Raw genomic sequence first — 18,422 nt, 5'->3', positions numbered from 1 at the left:
GACGCTTAACCAACTGAGCCACTCAGTTAACCCTGAAAAGAACTGTTTTTAAATACACTTTTAGGGGCACCTGGGTGGCTCTGTTGGTTAAGCATCTGACTCGATTTCAGCTCAGGTCATGATCTCAGGGTTCTGAGATTGAGCCTCATGTTGGGCTCCATGCTCAGCACAGAGTCGAGATTATCTCTCTCCCTCTGCCTCTGTTCTTCCTTTCACTCATGCTCTCTCTCTCTAAAATGAATAAATAAATAAAATATTTAAAAAAAAAAACACTTTTAAAAAAAGTATCCAGAAACCACTTTGTAAAATCATATGGAAAATGTTGCATCTTCAGATTTGGTAAAATCAAAGCACTCCTATACAAAATAATCTCATTTTTAATGGCAGATTTTAAAACCTGAACACTTGGAAGTCAAAGCTATAAAATAGAGCACAATAACAATAAAATAGACCATAATGTCTATAATTTGTTTCAAAAGGAAAAAATTCTTCCTTGGTGCTGCCTGCATCTTAATTTCCAGAAAATATATCTTGCTGGTAAGAATTGCACTTTTTTAGGTGATTAAACATAGATAATTCTAGAGGAGTTACAATCATATGGATGGTTGCTCTAGAAAAAAATATGTAGAATATTCTTCAATATAGGTCCAATTATTTTGGAACCTATGCTTCTTCAAGTGTCTTATTAGCTCTCTTAGCTCGGTTAGTTGACTTTTTAAAATTTCTCCATTTGTCATTTCTAGATTAAAAAAAAAAACAACCCAAAGAGAAGAGAGAAAGGATCCCACAGTAAAACAGTTGTCTCAGAGGATAGAAAGATAACCCAATCACTACTGGCAATTTGAGCAATTTTTCCTATTTTAAATAAATTCTTAGCTCAGAGTTTATACCAAAAATGGGGGAGCAGGGAAGAGACTGACTTCTATAAATGCACTGGTTATTTGTTAAACAATTAGAAATGCACATTACTTTGAAGTAAATATAGAATTTAACGTTAGCAAATAACTACTCCTTTGGCAACCTTTTTTACGAACGTTGTGCTCTCATTATCTGCTTAAAAAATTTTATGGCATATAAATCATGTTATCAGATAACAAATATCAACTTTCCTGGATCATTAAATTACATTTTTACATTGAGTAAAGCATGATTAAAAGCATGCCTACTTTCATTTTTCACAATTACACTACTAACTTCAATATTACAGCAACTCTCATTATGCATGTCTTTGGGAATAAACTTACTGGGAGCAGAAAGTTCTAGAAAGAAAAGAGCTTTCAGAAGAAAAGAAGAATTTTACCCATTGCCTAAAATGTCTCAGATTGATAGGTGCACAAACGCTTGCACTAAGATGGTAAATGTTCTGTGACTTACAGTTTGCGATGCTAATACATCCCTCATCAAAATTAAAAGTGCTGTACACTTTGATTTATAAATTCAAAACTTTAAGTCACAAATGTAAGAGTTTCATCTACAAATTTACACATCTGTAAAACAACAAGCTAAGATGAAGTAAGCATAACCACATATCTTAGATCTCTTCTCTTAGGCATGCTGGTTAAGTGTGCAGTGTTTGAATCACAAAGAAACGATTTGGCTCCTAGCACACTACCTCTTGCTAGCGATGAGAAATTAGATAATTCAAAGGAAGACAGTAGGATGTACCTCATCAGGTTGTGGTTAGTTGAATTGTATCTAGACAGATGCACATACAAGCATAGATAGGTAGAGATATAGATGATAGTAGATGCAGCAAATAAAATAAATAGGTGGTAATTGTAGGGTTTTTTTTAATCTGATAAACAAATATAACTATTGGAAAAAACCTTTCTAATATGTAGGAAATAAGGCAATGACTTTCAAGATAACCAAATCACAAATTAACTAATTTCCTTGACATGAAAAAATCAATTCACTTTTACATTATTGAGTTCTAATTAGTCACAGGTGAAGCTATAAAGATTTGAAAAGTGCTAAGAAAATCCCCATTGTCTCAAGGGGCTCAGACTCTGATCTGGAAGGTTACACTTTCATATAAATACTTAAATACCATATTAAATCGAGGCAGGGAAGGGGATGAGAGAGATCAATTTGGACGATGATTTGTTATAATAACTTTAACAACACAAAACCATCAACTGTTAGATTTCAGTCATTAAACCACTCCTCCGATAAATACCATGTTGTTTTTTTGTCTGTTTTTTTTTTTTAAGATTTTATTTATTTATTTATTCGACAGAGACAGAGAGAGAGATCATAAGCAGGGGAAGTGGGAGAGGGAGAAGCAGACTCCCCCACTGAACAGGGAGCCCGATGCAGGGCTCGATCCCAGGACCCCGGGAATCATGACCCGAGCCGAAGGCAGATGCTTAACCAACTGAGCCACCCAGGCTCCCCAGTCTGTTTTGTTTTTTATTTGTAGGGGAATTGATATGGGAAGTCCAGGAAGGACTTTTTTTTTTTTTTAAAGATTTTATTTATTTATTTGACAGAGAGAGACAGAGAGAGAGGGAACACAAGCAGGGGGAGCAGGAGAGGGAGAAGCAGGCTCTCCGCCGAGCAGGGAGCCCGATGCGGGGCTTGATCCCAGGACCCTGGGATCATGACCCGAGCCGAAGGCAGTTGCTTAACCAACTGAGCCACCCAGGCGCCCCCAGGAAGGACTTTCTGATAGTTATAAAAGCTTCAGTGCATCTTATTCTTTGAGGAAGTTTATTTCTGGCACATTTGATTGCATTTACTGTTGAAAAGGGGGGGGGGAGAAAATGTTTTAACATATTTCATTTGAAATATTTTTATTTTTACACTTTTTAATACAAGATTAATTCCAAATTTCCAGTCCACTTTAAAAATGGCCAATAGGAAGCTAAAGAAACTTTGAAATGTGATTTTAGGAACCCATGTAAGCAAATGATTTAAGAGCTTTTCTCTTAAACACAGATGATAGACTTGCACTCTAGTGGATCCGTCTTTGATGGATCAATCTCTGCCTCATTAATATTATAATAAATTATTAAAACTAAATTGTGTTTTGAAGATATTCCATGTTGAATTTAAGCACTCAGCCCGCGGGAATGAAAACCTGATGTTCGATGTTTATAGAAGCTAAAATGCTCTTTTCCCCATGAAGGTCTAAGCAAGCTGCTTTTCAGAAGAGAGACTTATGATTTTACATCTCTTCAAAATGTCATCAACAGAGGCACCATTTTGAAACAGAATGTACGCTATTTTGGCCTCTAGACAGCAGTTCTAAAGGGTCCATTTTGAGACTTTCTCAAGTTTAATAAGACAGAATGCCAAGTGGCATTCATAAGCCAACATCAGACAGAAAAAAAATCTTCCTTTTACTGTCAGTTCCATCGGGAGGATTATCCTCTATGGCAAGACCAGCCAAATAAAGTGAGAGTTGCATCACATGTGATTTAACTTGACATATGAATACCTGCACTTCATAAGAATAATTCTGGGGGATGATATTATGTTTACGGAAATTTAATAAGTTGATTAATATTTAATGTAATACGGCTTTTATTTTATTTTGATGCTGAAATTATTTTTCCAAGAGTGTGTGAATCCAGTGAGATATAAAAAGTAAACAATTCTATTCCTTTAGGATTTACATAGACTTAATCTGTAGTTAGTGAATTAATAATGCAGTGATGCCAGGGAATATTCACAAATGCCTTTCCTGTTAAAGGGGATACGAAAATGACATTAATGCCAGGGAAATTCACATAGCTGGTTTGATTTTAAGAGCCAGGTGTAGAAATATTGAGCAGCTAAATGTAGCCTTTAGAGGGATATTTATATGCCTGAAATTGTTTTGCCATGAGCAATTACAAGTGTTGTTTGTAGCTCCAATTTAAGGGACAGTTACCCAAGGGACTTAACACACAAATTGATTAATTCACCTCATCTTTAGCAAATCGCCAAGTAAATTGATTTGGCATATATATAGCAGGGAAGTCTTAATGCAAACGTGGCCTCCTCTATTTTCCTATGACATCCCTAATTAGAAATATAGTCCATTTAAAAGTTCTTCATACAATGCCTGCTGTATCGTAAGTACTTAACACATATTAAGAAATATTAACATTGGGACACCTGGGTGGCTCAGTTGGTTAAGCGTCTGCCTTCGGCTCAGGTCATGATCCCAGGGTCCTGGGATCGAGCCCCGCATTGGGCTCCCTGCTCTGTGGGGAGCCTGCTTCTCCCTCTTCCTCTCCTTCTGCCTGCCATTCCCCCTTCTTATGCTCTCTCTCTCTGTCAAATAAAGTCTTTAAAAAAAAAAGAAATATTAATATTGGTTCTCAGGGATAGGGAGTATATAACCATGTGTTGAACTGCCAATAAGAAATTTTAGGTTTTAATTCCAGCTCTGATGTTAGGAATATAATTTGGGTAAACTGATTTGTCCCTAAGAGCTTCACATTTTCATTTGTGAAATCACTTTGAAAGATCCTACTCACTGGCGTTTTCTCTTGAGTGAGATAAACATTGCCTCTAGTATATAGTGTAGGACCTCACTCATTCTAGTTAATAATTAACACCAATGTGATCCCCTTTCTCCCTTATGAGTTTTGGTGTATCAACCCAGTTCTGATGCGAGCAGTGTGACCTTGAGAAGTCACTAAAACTCTCTGTCTCATTTTCTGAGATCTGAATCCAATAGCAATCAGGAAATTGCTATCTCTTCCTGACAAGACTGCTTTTTAGATGAAATGAAGCGGTGCGAGTAATAATACTTGGTAAAGTTAAAAGCCCTTTTTCGATGCAAGGGCTTATTATAGTAGATGGAAATTGTTCCTGTTTCGTTTAGTCACTAAGGGCCTTTTAAAAAGCTAACAATAACTCACTCAGCAATGGGAAACCATAAACTAGCAAATGCTTTCCAGGTTCCTATAACTTGATACTATTATCCTGATTCTACTGAAGATTAATAATAGATTCTAAGTCATTATGTAACTTATTAATGCTATGTAAGTAGATAGTTAATGTGATTAAACCTATTCGGTAAGGAATAAAAATGTCTAGAAATAAGTATGATCATAGCTAAAGTCTGCAGATGCTACTTTTGCCGAGTTCTGAGAAAGCTTTCTCCTAAAATGAGTGTGCTGGAGAACTTTCAGGGGTAGCTGAGCTCTTCATTTATTTCACAGTGCCATTTACATGATAAACTATTAATATCTTTCTTTTCATCATATATACATATATATCTTTCATCATATATATAGATCTCTCTCTATATGTAATACTAGGAAGATCTATTCTTTAAGATAATACTAAAAAAATTCACAAAAACTAAAAAATTCTTAAAAAAAAAGTCTACCTGCTATAAAAAAGAAGATTCTAGAAACTAGTTATTTAAATAGGACCATGGGGGCACATAAGACTTTCAGCAGCAGTAGGATTTCGTTATGATCACTTATATTTTTAAGGCCTAATAAGGAAGAAATAAGAATGTATTTAAGGTAAAATGTTCAAGGCCACATGCCATGATAAACTGCTATTCAGTAAATTTCTGTCTCATTTGAAGAATTCTCTGCAAGGCGAATAAAAAAGAACATTGGTTGAAAGCAATAAATGATTTATTACATAAGAGAAGAGACTCTAGAAGAAAAGTGATACTTAGCACTGAAATTTTTTTGTCCAGACTTGGTGAATCATGGCAGAAAAGAAAGCTGTCTTCTCTTTTTTGGAATGATTTAATTTTATGAAACATTCTTCAGGTAAGTATTCTTGCCAGAGATTCACTATCCAGGCCTCACACAGCACGGGCTATACTTCTTCTATGTAATTGCTAATTTGGTTACTTCAACTATAACATATTACCCTTCAGCTTTTCTTTTCTGAAAATTCAGAAAACAGAAAAGCAACAGAAAATAATGAAACCAAAATTAGAAATTTAAAAGGGGGATGTTGGATGTGAGTGACAATCACCACACATGCCTGACCAACTGGGAGACCACAGATTCACATGGGGGAGGTCTGAGGGAGTCCACACTCTGTATCAAACCCTGGCTAATTGGGTGGTTGCAGACACGCATGAGAGAGACTTGAAGGGGCCCGCGAGAAAGCAAAAGCTGTGGCAGACTCCAAACCTGCCTGAACTTTGAATGTACACCCAACCCACATATGGTTGCACTGGAAGAGTGGAATCCTTACTGGGTCAAGGTGCTTTGAGCTCAATCTCTGACCAGTCATTGGTTTATACCAAGTTATTCCAACACTGGGATATTCGCTAAAACAAAAATAAAAAACAAACTCAAAAATGGGACTAATATTAGATAAAATAGATTCTACAACAACATTTTGTTAACAAGACAGAGTAACACTGATTATAGAGAACTTCAAATTCCTACCATCAATAGTTGAAGGGATCCCTAGGGAGAAATCAGCTAGGATAGAGAACACTTGAATGAACTCCCAACTCACTTCAGCTAACTGATATCTACGAAACACTCCAGCCAATGAGAGCAGAATACATATTCTTTTCAAGCCCACAAGGAACATTTTCCAAGAGATACCATATGCTAGCCAGTAAAATAAATTTCCATAAATTTAAAAGTATTGAAATCATTCAAAGCATGTTCTCCAAGCACAATGGATAAATTTGAAATCATAAATAGAATTTTGAGAAGTATCCAAGCATGTGGGAATTAAAGAACATACTTCTAAATAACACATTTGTCAAAAATAAAAAAGGAAATAAAAAATATTCTTAATTGAATGAAAATTAAAGTATTACATGTCAACATTTATGGAATTCAGCTAAAACAATGCTTAGAGAAAAAGTTACAGCTTTAAATTCTAATGGTAGAAAAGAGGAAGGTCTGAAGCCAATAACTGACCGTTCCACCTTAAGCATCTGGAAAAAGAAGAGCAAATTAAACCTAAAGAAGGAAGGAAATAATGAAGACTAGATTGGGAACCAATGAAATAGAAAACAGAAAAGCAACAGAAAATAATGAAACCAAAAGAAGCAAGGAAGATGCATAACTGACAGAAATTAAGGACAATTCATGATTTAAGGCTGTGCTAGAGGCCGGGTAGTATTTATGGGTGTCTGCAGGCAGGAGGTAGCTGACATTCCGTATAGGTCTCCATATTAACATGACACAACAGCTTTGTCCATGCATGTCCTAGTACATCATTTTGTAAATAATTCAACTACAAGTCAATGATTCTCTTTCTATGCCTTCAGTGTGAAATCCCTAAAGAAGTAATCTGAATGGCCCTGTCTGGTCTTCATTATCCCTGCTGTCAGCTTAGCCTCATAGGCCGCTAGCCAGCAATACCACTGAGGTCTCTTTTGGCCATGTGTAGGAAAGAACCCAAAAATAATGGCTTAGAAAAGATAGGAGTTTATTTCCCCTACATTAAAGTTTACTGAATTTGACTTGCAATAGCCAATTGTGTGCATCTCTTCCCAATTCCACATTCAGTGATGCTGTACATCATATTGGAAGCTTGACATCAGCCATTTCATTCAGTGTATTTACTTCACAGAAATCATAAAACACTAAAAATCAAGGCATTTTTTACTCTGGGAACGGGTGGTTACGCATTTACCAGCAGGGCTATGCATCCAGCTCTGTTATGTCGGTTGCATTGTATCAAGGAGCAGTACTATTTTTTCTTACTGCTTTCCCAAGGTCACATAATGGTCCAGATGGTTGATGGGGCTCTACTCACTACATTTTTATTTCACATAGCAGTAAGGAAGAAAGAGAGTAGTTGAAGGGCATTCCTTTTAATCAAAACCAACAGAAATTCCACACAACACCGATTTCCATTGTCCAAAATCTAGTCAATGGCTATACCTATATGTAGAGGCCTGGAACCTGTATCAACACGCACAACTAAAAATCCTGGTTTATGATTAAGTCAGAATATGAACAATAGATATTTGGAGGCAATTAGAGGTTTGTGAACCAATGATCATTTAAACTAATCATCTTTCTGTTAGATGTTCACTACCATACCAGGCAGTAAAAGAGAATCTTGTCAGCAAGAGAATCACCTACACTACTTCTTACCTCAGATCTTCAGGGGATATGATTAGGTTGTTTCCTTCAGAAGAAGGCTACAGGTGGAAGTCCCACCATGGCTAGCCTTCCCAAGACAGAAGTTGGCAAAAAAAAAAAAAAAAAAAAAAAAAAGTAGGAAGTTGGTGGTGAGGTGGGGAGTGACAGAGAATTGATGAGATAACCTTTGCCCTTATTATGCTTGTACTGATGGTGGAGCATAACTGACCATAAATCTAGCTTTTCAGGAAAAACACAATTATTACAACCACGCTACCACAGACATTGAGTAGTGTGGCAGGTAGAATAATGATCTCCCACAGAAGTGCACCTAGGAGCACCTGGGTAGCAATTGAAAAATAATAAATAAAGTTTACATAACCAATAGCAACAAATGGGAAATGAATCGAGTTTACATATAGTGCAATGTAATAAAGGTTTGCTTTACTTGCCAAGGCGGAAAATAAGACTTGATAGTGGGTGACTATTAGTGGAAGATGGATTTTGGGGAGTCATTCTTTGGATAATACATTTTTCCCTCCGCATTATTAACTTCACCAAATTTCAACCTTACTGGAGCTCATGTTCTGTAATCAAATTGCACCTAAAAAATAAAGCTATAAAGGAATGTTTTTAGAGCACAAAAAAGACTCAACACAGGATATTTCAAAACATGTGGAAATAAGGCATGTGTATAAATGAATGCACAGATCTAGAAGAAACCACCTCTTTATCTTGTTCAGTTGGCATATGCATGTGAAATAATTTTTTTACTAGGTTGTGTGTGAAGAAGCTGTTAAATTGGAAAAATATAATCATCCAAATAGTGGTAAACTCTTCAGGAGTTGTTACGGGGAATAGTAACTGAACATTTACTGAATAGTCATTACGTAATAGTGAGTGTGTAGTTTGGTTAATCTGAAGACAATTCCGTGAGATTGAGCCATCACTAATGCTTGATCCAAGTGGTATCCAGGCTTTCTCGAATTTTTTCTCCTTCATTTCCTGCCTCAATTTCCTTTCCCCTCATTTTTGCATTCTTGAAATTACACACTCCAATAAAGTACTAGCATATACCCTTTGCTCTTGGTCAGTTTTCGATAAGAAGTTTTGATCTAATATAATTAAGGCATGTTAATGTCTTATTTGAAGTCAGTTGGCTAGATAAAGTATTCTCTAACTGCCAATGTTATATACAAGTGTTTAAGGGTGTTTTTAAAAAACAGAGACAAAAGATAAGAAAAGCTGATTCTCTTACATTATTAAAAATGGATGAGTTATGCCTATATCCATATCTCTATATTTGTGAGTATGTTACTGCTAAAACTATGTCTGGATTTTGAGCCTGAGAAAGGGGAAAAAAAAAAATCATCCTCTGACCGCTTTCTATCGGAGCTGACCTGACACTAAAGCTCGACCATAGTTTTCTTCTGCAGAACAAAACAATCTCACAGATCAGCATCAAAACTGCCATTCTGTGATCATGCTAGTAAAAGACAAATTCACTTTCTCTGGACCACATGGGCCTCAAGTCAGAACACAAACAAACTGATAAACCCTACGAGGTATTATTCACAAGTTTCTGTTTCCTCTATGATTAGGAAGTGCCTGGCAAAATACCACCTCTGTTCCTGTACCTTTAAAAAACCGGAACACCATTTGCCAGGCAAGTTAAGTGTATGTTAGATGCGAGTTCCCTGAAGAACAGCAATTGGAATAAAACTTTCCTCCTCGTTTTCAGCTCAGTCCCTTTATATTTGAGAAAAGTGTGTGTGTGTGTGTGTACAGGTGTGTGCCTTTGGAAAGTGATCAAAACTTGAGTTACTTTAATTGAACTAGTACAAGTTAGCCCCAGGAAACAGCATTTATCAAATTTACTCTTCCCACAAAAGAAGCTAGAACATTTCCTAAAAGTAAATCAAAGTTTGAACTCCAATACACAACCAAAACTATTATTGTACTCTAGTAGATAAATTTCCCCCAGATATAGAAAGTTCTGGAGCAGATTGCTCAGTCCTTTCTTGTCTCCAATCTTCGCTAAGCAGTGGGAGAGAAAAATAAATAATAAGAGCTTTATTTTTTTTATTTCCTGTGATAAAAGTTCAATCCTCTTAACACACAAATTCCCATCACCTGTGCTAGATTAATTTGTTTTCCAAAAGGGGGACTGGATTGGCAGGAAAGAAAGGTGGCTACCCGAAGTCATGCAGACTGTTGCAAAATCCACAGCTCTTCTATAAAAGAAACAAAAAGTCTCCCTTTGTAATACCCTCCTCCCATGTTCTGACCAGTACAGATGATCTTCTATATATGATACATTTTCACTTTTGGTGAGTTAAAAAAAAAATTAAAAATTCTAAAAAGTGACACTGCATTGAAATGTCAACTGGCAAACATGATATTAAGAACTAAGATGAACTCAAGGACCTCTTCCCTTTACTAGAGGAAGAGAGAGAAAGAAACCAATCATAATTGACAGGCAAGGAGGCTGAAGAGGTACGAGACAAATAAGTGGTTTTATTGGGAAGGGAATGGACATGTTGGGAGGTGGCACAGTCAAGTTTGGCTTGGAACACAGTGGTTAAGAGTAGTGACCCCAGGAGCAGAGCGCCTGGATGGCTCAGTTGGTTAAGCTTCTGCCTTTGGTTCAGTTCATGATTCTGGGGTCCAAGAATGGAGCCCTGCATTGGGCCCCCTGCTCAGTGAGGAGTCTGCTTCTCCCTCTCCCTCTCCCCCCATTCCCCACTCCTGTCTCTCCCTCTCTCTCACTCTCTCCCTCACATAAATAAAACCATTTAAAAAAAAAAAAAAAGAGTACAGACCCCAGAACTGGGCTGCCTGATTTGCAATCCTCTTCTCTCCTGCCATCTGCATAATCTTCAGTAAATTATCTGCTTTCATGGAGCTTATATTCTAGTAAGGAAATAGACCAAAACATATAATAAATTAATAAGTAAATAACAAAGATTTTTTAAATTTTAATTCTGGTATAGTTAACATACTGGAATTATATTAGTTTCAGGTGTACAATATAGCGATTCAACAAGTCTATGCATTACTCAGGGCTCATCATGATAAGTGTGCTCTTTAATCCCCTTCACCTATATCTCTCATCCCCCCACCCACCTCCTCTCTGGTAACCATTGGTTTGTTCTCCATAGTTAAGAGTCTGGATTTTTAGTTTATTTCTTTTTTGGTTATTCATTTGTTTTGTTTCTTAGATTCCATATATGAATGAAATCATATGATATTTGTATTTCTCTGACTTTTTTCACTTAGCATCATACTCTTTAGCTCCCTCCATGTTGTTGCAAGTGGCAAGATTTCATTCTTTTTTATAGCTGAGTGATATCCCCTTGTGTATGTACCACATTGATTTTATCCATTCATTTACAGATGGACACCTGGACGGCTTCCATGATTTGGCTCTTGTGGTAATACCGCAGTAAACGTAGGGGTGCATGTATCTTCTCAAATTAGTGTTTTTGTGTCCTTTCGGTAAATAGGCAGTAGAATAATGAAGATTTTTAAATGAAGAACAGCATGAGAAGGTGGATAGTGTCAAGGTAGAGAGGCTGGTTTGCAACAGTAAAGAGGATAATCACTAGTCATTGAAAGGGTACTTACTGTAAAGGCGACATTTGTACTTCAGCACTTCAGAGAGAAGAAACAGGGGACATAAAAGCAATTAAGGGCGCCTGGTGGCTCAGTCGGTTCCAAGTCTGCCTTCGGCTCAAGTCATGATCCCAGGGTCCTGGGATGGAGCCCAGCCTCGCAGCATCGGGCTCCCTGCTCAGCAGGGAGTCTGCTTCTCCCTCTGCCCCTCCCCCCTGCTTGTTCTCTCTCTCTCTCTCTCTCTCTCAGAATAAATAAATAAATAAAATCTTAAAAAAAATAAAAGCAATTAAAGTGGCAGCAGTGCCTACTGTGTCTAAGGAATTTATTATGACTAAAGCTCAGTGAGTGAGGGGGGATTTGTAAGAGGTGAGGTCAAGGAGACCAAGGACAGCCTGGCCTTATGTGGTTGTTTCAAACACTGTAAGAATATGGGAAGCCCTTTTAGGGTTTTGACCAGGAAAACATATGTCCTTTTAGTAAAATTAGAAGGGATGTCTAATCGAGTCATCAACTGATAGATAACTTAAAGAATTCTGATGATAGATTACTCTGTGATTCTTAGCATACAACTTCGGAAGCGTTTAAAGCATTGCATATCATTGCTATCAACACATCCCTTTCATCTTTTTATCTCCATCTACCTAATTATATGAACAAAATCGTTTTGACCTGTACATCAATCCATATAAAAAGATTTTAATATTATTATTCAAATATATCATTCAATTCCTAGAAATCTCAGTATTTGTAGTCTAATGAGCAGATCCAAAGAGTAGCAGTTAAACTTCAAGCCAGCACAGACTATGGGAACTAACCTTTGGGACCTGTTTAAAGTGAATGAAATTAAGGTCTGGCATGGTGCAAATTCCCACCTTTTCCCTACAAGTATAGGGAAAATGAAATGACTGACAGCTACCATTACTTTCAAAGCCCACAGGAGTAGAAACGGTGTGAGGTGGGGCTTCAGATGTTATTGGGGAAGTCTCCAAATGGCACATTTGATGTGATCTTCTGTGTTATGTGTTCACGTGCATGATTTCTCTCAGTACTCATGCCAGTCTTTTTGTCAAGAGATGGAATCCTTAATTGGTCAAATTTGCAGCTCCTATCTACCCACGAACCATGTATATATGTATATATCTTGACTGTATATACATTATCTTGATTATATATTTACATCTATTACTTTGATCATATATATATCTTATTCATGTGTAATAGTGTTTTATATGTACATATATGTATGCAAAAGTTTGTGTGTACATGTGTGTAGGTGTAGCTTTAACTCACATTTCTTGCTCCCATAAAAATAGTCATTTAGTGAGTATTTGGTGAATGACTGTTGGTTTGGTTTTACCTAAGATTTCAGCTTTGAAGTCAGTAGCATGTGAGGCAAGTGTGAGTGATCCAATCTGATGAGACATACAGCTCCTCCATTGTGATTGTAATTTCTTACATTTTTTTATATCTGAGCTTGTGGAGTAAAATTCACAATCAACAACCATATGCATAGTTTTATTTCAGGAGGTTAACAGATGGAAGAATAACAGAAATCCTAAAGAAAGTGTATGAATGTCCCCAGCAATGAAAAAATATAATAGTGTATCGATATTCTCTACAGTGTTCATCCAATACAGATTTTTCTGTGATAAACTGGATTAAAATTTTATTTTATTTTATTTTATTTAAGATTTTATTTATTTATTTGAGAGAGAGCACATGAGCAGGGAGGGTCAGAGGGAGAAGCAGACTCCATGCTCAACAGGGAGCCCGATGTGGGACTTGATCCTGGAACTCCAGGATCATGACCTGAGCCAAAGGCAGTTGCTTAAGCAACTGAGCCACCCAGGCGCCCTGGATTAAAATTTTAAAAGAGCAAGATAGTACATTAAAATAAAAGTGAAAAATAGGCAGTTTAATGGCTAGGAAACTGGTAAAAATGATGTTTCAACATTTTTCATTGCAAAAATTTAGATTGGAAAAGCTAAGTAGGTTAGAGAATGCCTTGATTGTGTAGCTTGGTTGTTTATAGCAGGTATTACAGGTCCAACACTTGGCACTTACAGTGCTTGATAAACATTAATCTATTTGAAAATTTTCGGAAGATTAGTTTTGATCTCCAAATGTTTACATGGATTAGGTAGTGCTGTATCTTAAATCAAGTGTACAGAGTAAATGTAAGGTGGCATTTGTTGCTGGAGGAAATGAAAAATATGGGGGTGGGATAAGTAGAATGAGAAGGGATTGAACAAGAAATCAGAAGATCAAATCAAATCTTCCCCAGACACTATTGACCTTGAGCTAATTACTGACTTGCAATTTTCTTATTTATTTTTTTTTCTTTTTTAAAGTTGATCTGATTTCAAGCTCTGTCCAACTACCTCCTGGCTCTATGACTTCAGGCAACTAATGTAACATTCCTGAGCCTAGATTTTTTTCATCAGTAAAATTAGGATATATGTTCCTACTCTATAACATTTTGGTGAAGATTGAATAATATATACCTTATATGTGAAAAACATTATGTAACCAATAAAATATATGGAAGTCCATTTACCTTGTTAAAGAATGTAATCAGGTGTTGCATCCTCTGAAAAGCATTCTTTGGCATCAAGACTGTTTGAAGGCTCTGAGTATTCCCATATCACCCTCTGATTACCCCTAGCAGAGCAGAGAGAAAATACATTTGGAATCTGTTCAAATAGATCCTGAAAAACAATAATATGAGTTATAACATGTCTGGATAGTAAAAGCTCCGTATGTTAGATAGAAGGACAGAATTAAGGTCACTCAAGTTATATTTCTTCATCTTTACAATCACTTCAATGTTATTTAGAATATATACTTTCAGTAGAGGAATGAGTATGTTCAAATGCAACATGGAAGAGAATAGCAAAAGGAGAGGCACATGTTCTCAAGAAAAGTAGGGGCCATTACCAAGAATGTTTAAACCAAGGAGGAGATTCGCAGTCTATATAAATCACTCCATGGAGGAAGGAGTTCAGTTTAGAGACAGGTGGTCATGAATACTTAAATGAGACCTCTTGTTTGAGAATGAAGATGGGGGTGATAGGTTGGATGAAATGAACATATAGGAGATGAAGTCTGCAGGTCTTGATGATATAGAAGGAGAGGAAGAAGTAGGAATAATGGATGACTCTCAGATTTATATGTATTGGGGAATATCTAATATTGGCAGAAGTCAAAATCATGAGAAAGATAATAAGCCCACTTTGATTAAAAACATGGAAGTGCAACAAGAACTGAACCCCAGGGATTGTGTTTTCCTCGAGAGTAAGGCTTGCTTAGATGTAAAAAAACAAAAAAAACAAAAATACAAACAAAAAAACAGACCAAACCGCCCCCCAAAAAACCACTTCAGTTTTCAAAGGAAAATAAACCACATTCCTGAGGCTCAATTTTCTTTCTATACATCTATACATCTATACATCTATACAACACCTATACAACTTAAAAATAAGATTAAAAAAACAAGAGAGAAAAAGAAATCCAGAAAGAAAATCAAAGCTGGACCATGAGAGATTGTAGTGAAATTGTTTATTCATATGTAAGATTCTACTTAGATATGCAGTATCTCCATCAGTAGCAATAGTAACGGTTGCAATTCACTATGGATTGTTCTATGCTAAGAGTTCTTGCTGTAGGGGCGTCTGGGTGGCTCAGTTGGTTAAGCGACTGCCTTCGGCTCAGGTCATGATCCTGGAGTCCTGGGATTGAGTCCCGCATTGGGCTCCCTGCTCGGCAGGGAGTCTGCTTCTCCCTCTGACCTTCCTCCTTCTCATGCTCTCTGTCTCTCATTCTCTCTCTCAAATAAATGAATAAAATCTTAAAAAAAAAAAAGAGTTCTTGCTGTCTGCACTGCTAGATCTTTAAAATTTATATATCAGCCCTCTGAAGCCATAAAATCAATTTCTGAATTTGTAGTTTCTCTGTGACAGAGGAGAGAGATTATCTTGGTCAATGAAGGATTATGGTTCTGTAATCCCCACAAGAAGAAAAAACTTCTGATGTGTGATTGAACAATAACAATTCAAGATATAAGTCTTAAACCCCATGAGTATTTCCAAAATCTTATACAAGTTCATTCCCAAGATAAAGTTGGCTGACACACATCTAAGATAATTTTTTTTCCCTACAGAAAATGAACAGCAGGTCAGTTAAACTTGGGGATTATTTTTGGATATAAATTGCAAAGACAGTACAAGACTGACTTTGTGTGAACATGTCCACACAAAGTTTATTTTGATCTTTTTTTCCTAAATTGATAAAGATGTTAAGGATTGCTGCTTTATGGTAATATGTCTAGAAGAAAGTAATAAAATTTGAGTAGAGGCAAGAGTTTTTTCCCTTTCGTGGTTTCAGAGGAATCTTTATTACAACAGGTTGTAAAGTGATACAGAGTTGGAATACAGTCTCTCTCTCTCTCTCTCTTTTTTTTTTTTAAACTGAGTGACTGTAAAATTACCTGACCTCTCTGTGACCACCTACTCATCAAAAAAGAGAGGTATAATAAAAATGCTGGATCCACTTGACTTCTGTGATGAGCACATGAAATAATAAATATAAGCTTGCCATGCAAACATAATGATAGCTTCGAATGAGAATGGTGTTTCCTATCTTACACATGTTTTTAATGGAAAATGGTCACATGTCATTGTAGAAAAATGCATTTCAGATTATTAATTTTCAAACTGAACAGGAAAGCTATTGTTAGCAAACTCTAGCAAGGGCAAAATAAAATTGTATTTTGTAACCTTAAAGTCAGAATCCTGTATTAACAAAGGGTGTTGTCATTTTCACTTACCAAATGATATGCAGTTCAAATCTGAGTTGATTTTGCCTACTTATATTTGTGTCACTTTTACTATTAGCCAATGGAGTGTATCCAGTTTGCATATGTTGCTTCTCAGTTATTTTAGTGAAGTGGAGGTTTAAATATATTATTTATGTTCTGTGTGGATGCTTATTACTTCAATTCCATTAAAAGGAGGGAATAATAGGTTAGTGTATGTGCTTTCTCTTCATAACGGGCTTGGAAAAGGCAGGAAGGAGTTTTATATATATATATAACAGAAGGATGAGATAAAGGGAACTATCGTATCTACAATATGTCAGTAATATACTCCTAAGATGGAAAATGTGGGGTGAACCCTTTGGACAAGCATTCCTACTGACCTGTTTATCTTGTGTGCCCTTCTATTGAAAGCAATCTCTACTGAACCCCAACTTTGAGCCAAGCACTAGGTTAGCTGTGTTTTTGACAAGAGTAAGGCTTGTTTGGGTGCAGGAAAACTCAATAATTCTGTTTTCAGAGGAAAATAAATAAACTACATTGATGAAGTTCAGTTTCTTAACTTTACAACAGGCATATGATTAATTCCTCTTTCTAACTGTTTCAAGATTGTGGGAATCCAGTGAAATAGTGAATTGGTAATGCTTTATAAACAACAATTTAGCCAGGTTATTTTGCAGGATCCAGAGTTACCTATTTTATTGCTAAGGTCCACAGTTGTCTATCTCAGTCTGTGGAATACGTTTTGATTTTCCGCAGGGTTTTTTTTTTTTTTTCTACAAAAGATTTTTGTAGAAGAGTTTTATAATTTCATTTTTGTAATTTATTTTTCAAAATAAAGTTTATTGCATATGGCATGCACCTAATAGAATACTTGGAAATAATAGAAAATCGAATAACAAAATCCTCTCCTTTCCAATTCCATCACTTTCAGTTAGTTACTGTTATTATTTTGATTAATTCTTCAGTTAATCCTCCTTTATGGGTTTCATCTGAGGGAAAGGACTGCAGTTGAGTTCTTGGAGTTTTCCATTCTTTAATGGGAATTTTGGAATATTTAGAAAATACAGTAAGAAAAACCTCCTTCCAACATCACCAAACCTTGTTAATTATCGTTAACACTTTGCTTAATTTCTCTAAAATTTATGTCTCTCTCATGAACCTCGCCTGAGGAAAAGAACCCCAGTTCCAGAACACTGTCAGCTGTTGGTGAGAATAGAGACATTAAAGCCAGAGGAAGACCAGAAATCTTCAAAACGTAGACGCAGCACACGTCCTAATTGCCCCCTATCCTTTTTGTAATTCACGTTTACTTGTTAAGAAACCTGCAGTGGCTTTATGGGACCAAGGCGCATTTCTGGACATTGCTGACTCCTGCTACCCACTCACTCACCTGAACTAGGGGGAGTGTTATGCATTTCTAATTAGAAAAATATGTGTAGGGGCGCCTGGGTGGCTCAGTTGGTTAGGCGTCTGCCTTCGGCTGGGGTCATGATCTCCAGGTCCTGGGATGGAGTCCTGATTTGGGCTCCCTGCTCAGTGGGGAGTCTGCTTCTCCCTTTCCCTCTGCCTCTCCCCTCCACTTGTGCTCTCTCTCTCAAATGAATAATGAATAAATAAAATCTTAAAAAAAAAAAGAAAGAAATTAAGAAAAACATGTGTAAACGCCCTCTCTACAGCCCTAAACTGTGTAATCAGGTAAGGGACACCTGCCTGTGACTCTAAACGCCTGACAGTCTTTTCCCGCGAACCTGGCCCCATTTCCTGCCTAGTAACCCATCTAGTCATTGTCAGCTTAGAGTTCTCCTCGCCCCCCACCCCTCCCGCTCTTCCCCGCTCCTCCCCATTCTGGACAGAAGCGGGAAGCCATGGGGCCCCTGGGCTGGGTGCGCCACGCGCAGACCCGATCGCGGGGCCATCGCCCCCCCCCCCCCCCCCCCCCCCCCCCCCCCCCCCCCCCCCCG

This window comes from Mirounga leonina, unplaced genomic scaffold (genome assembly GCF_011800145.1).
Source record: "Mirounga leonina isolate KUSES-001 unplaced genomic scaffold, KU_Mleo_1.0 Mir_166, whole genome shotgun sequence".
Classification (NCBI taxonomy): Eukaryota; Metazoa; Chordata; class Mammalia; order Carnivora; family Phocidae; genus Mirounga; species Mirounga leonina.
Note: the sequence above shows the minus strand (reverse complement) of the source record.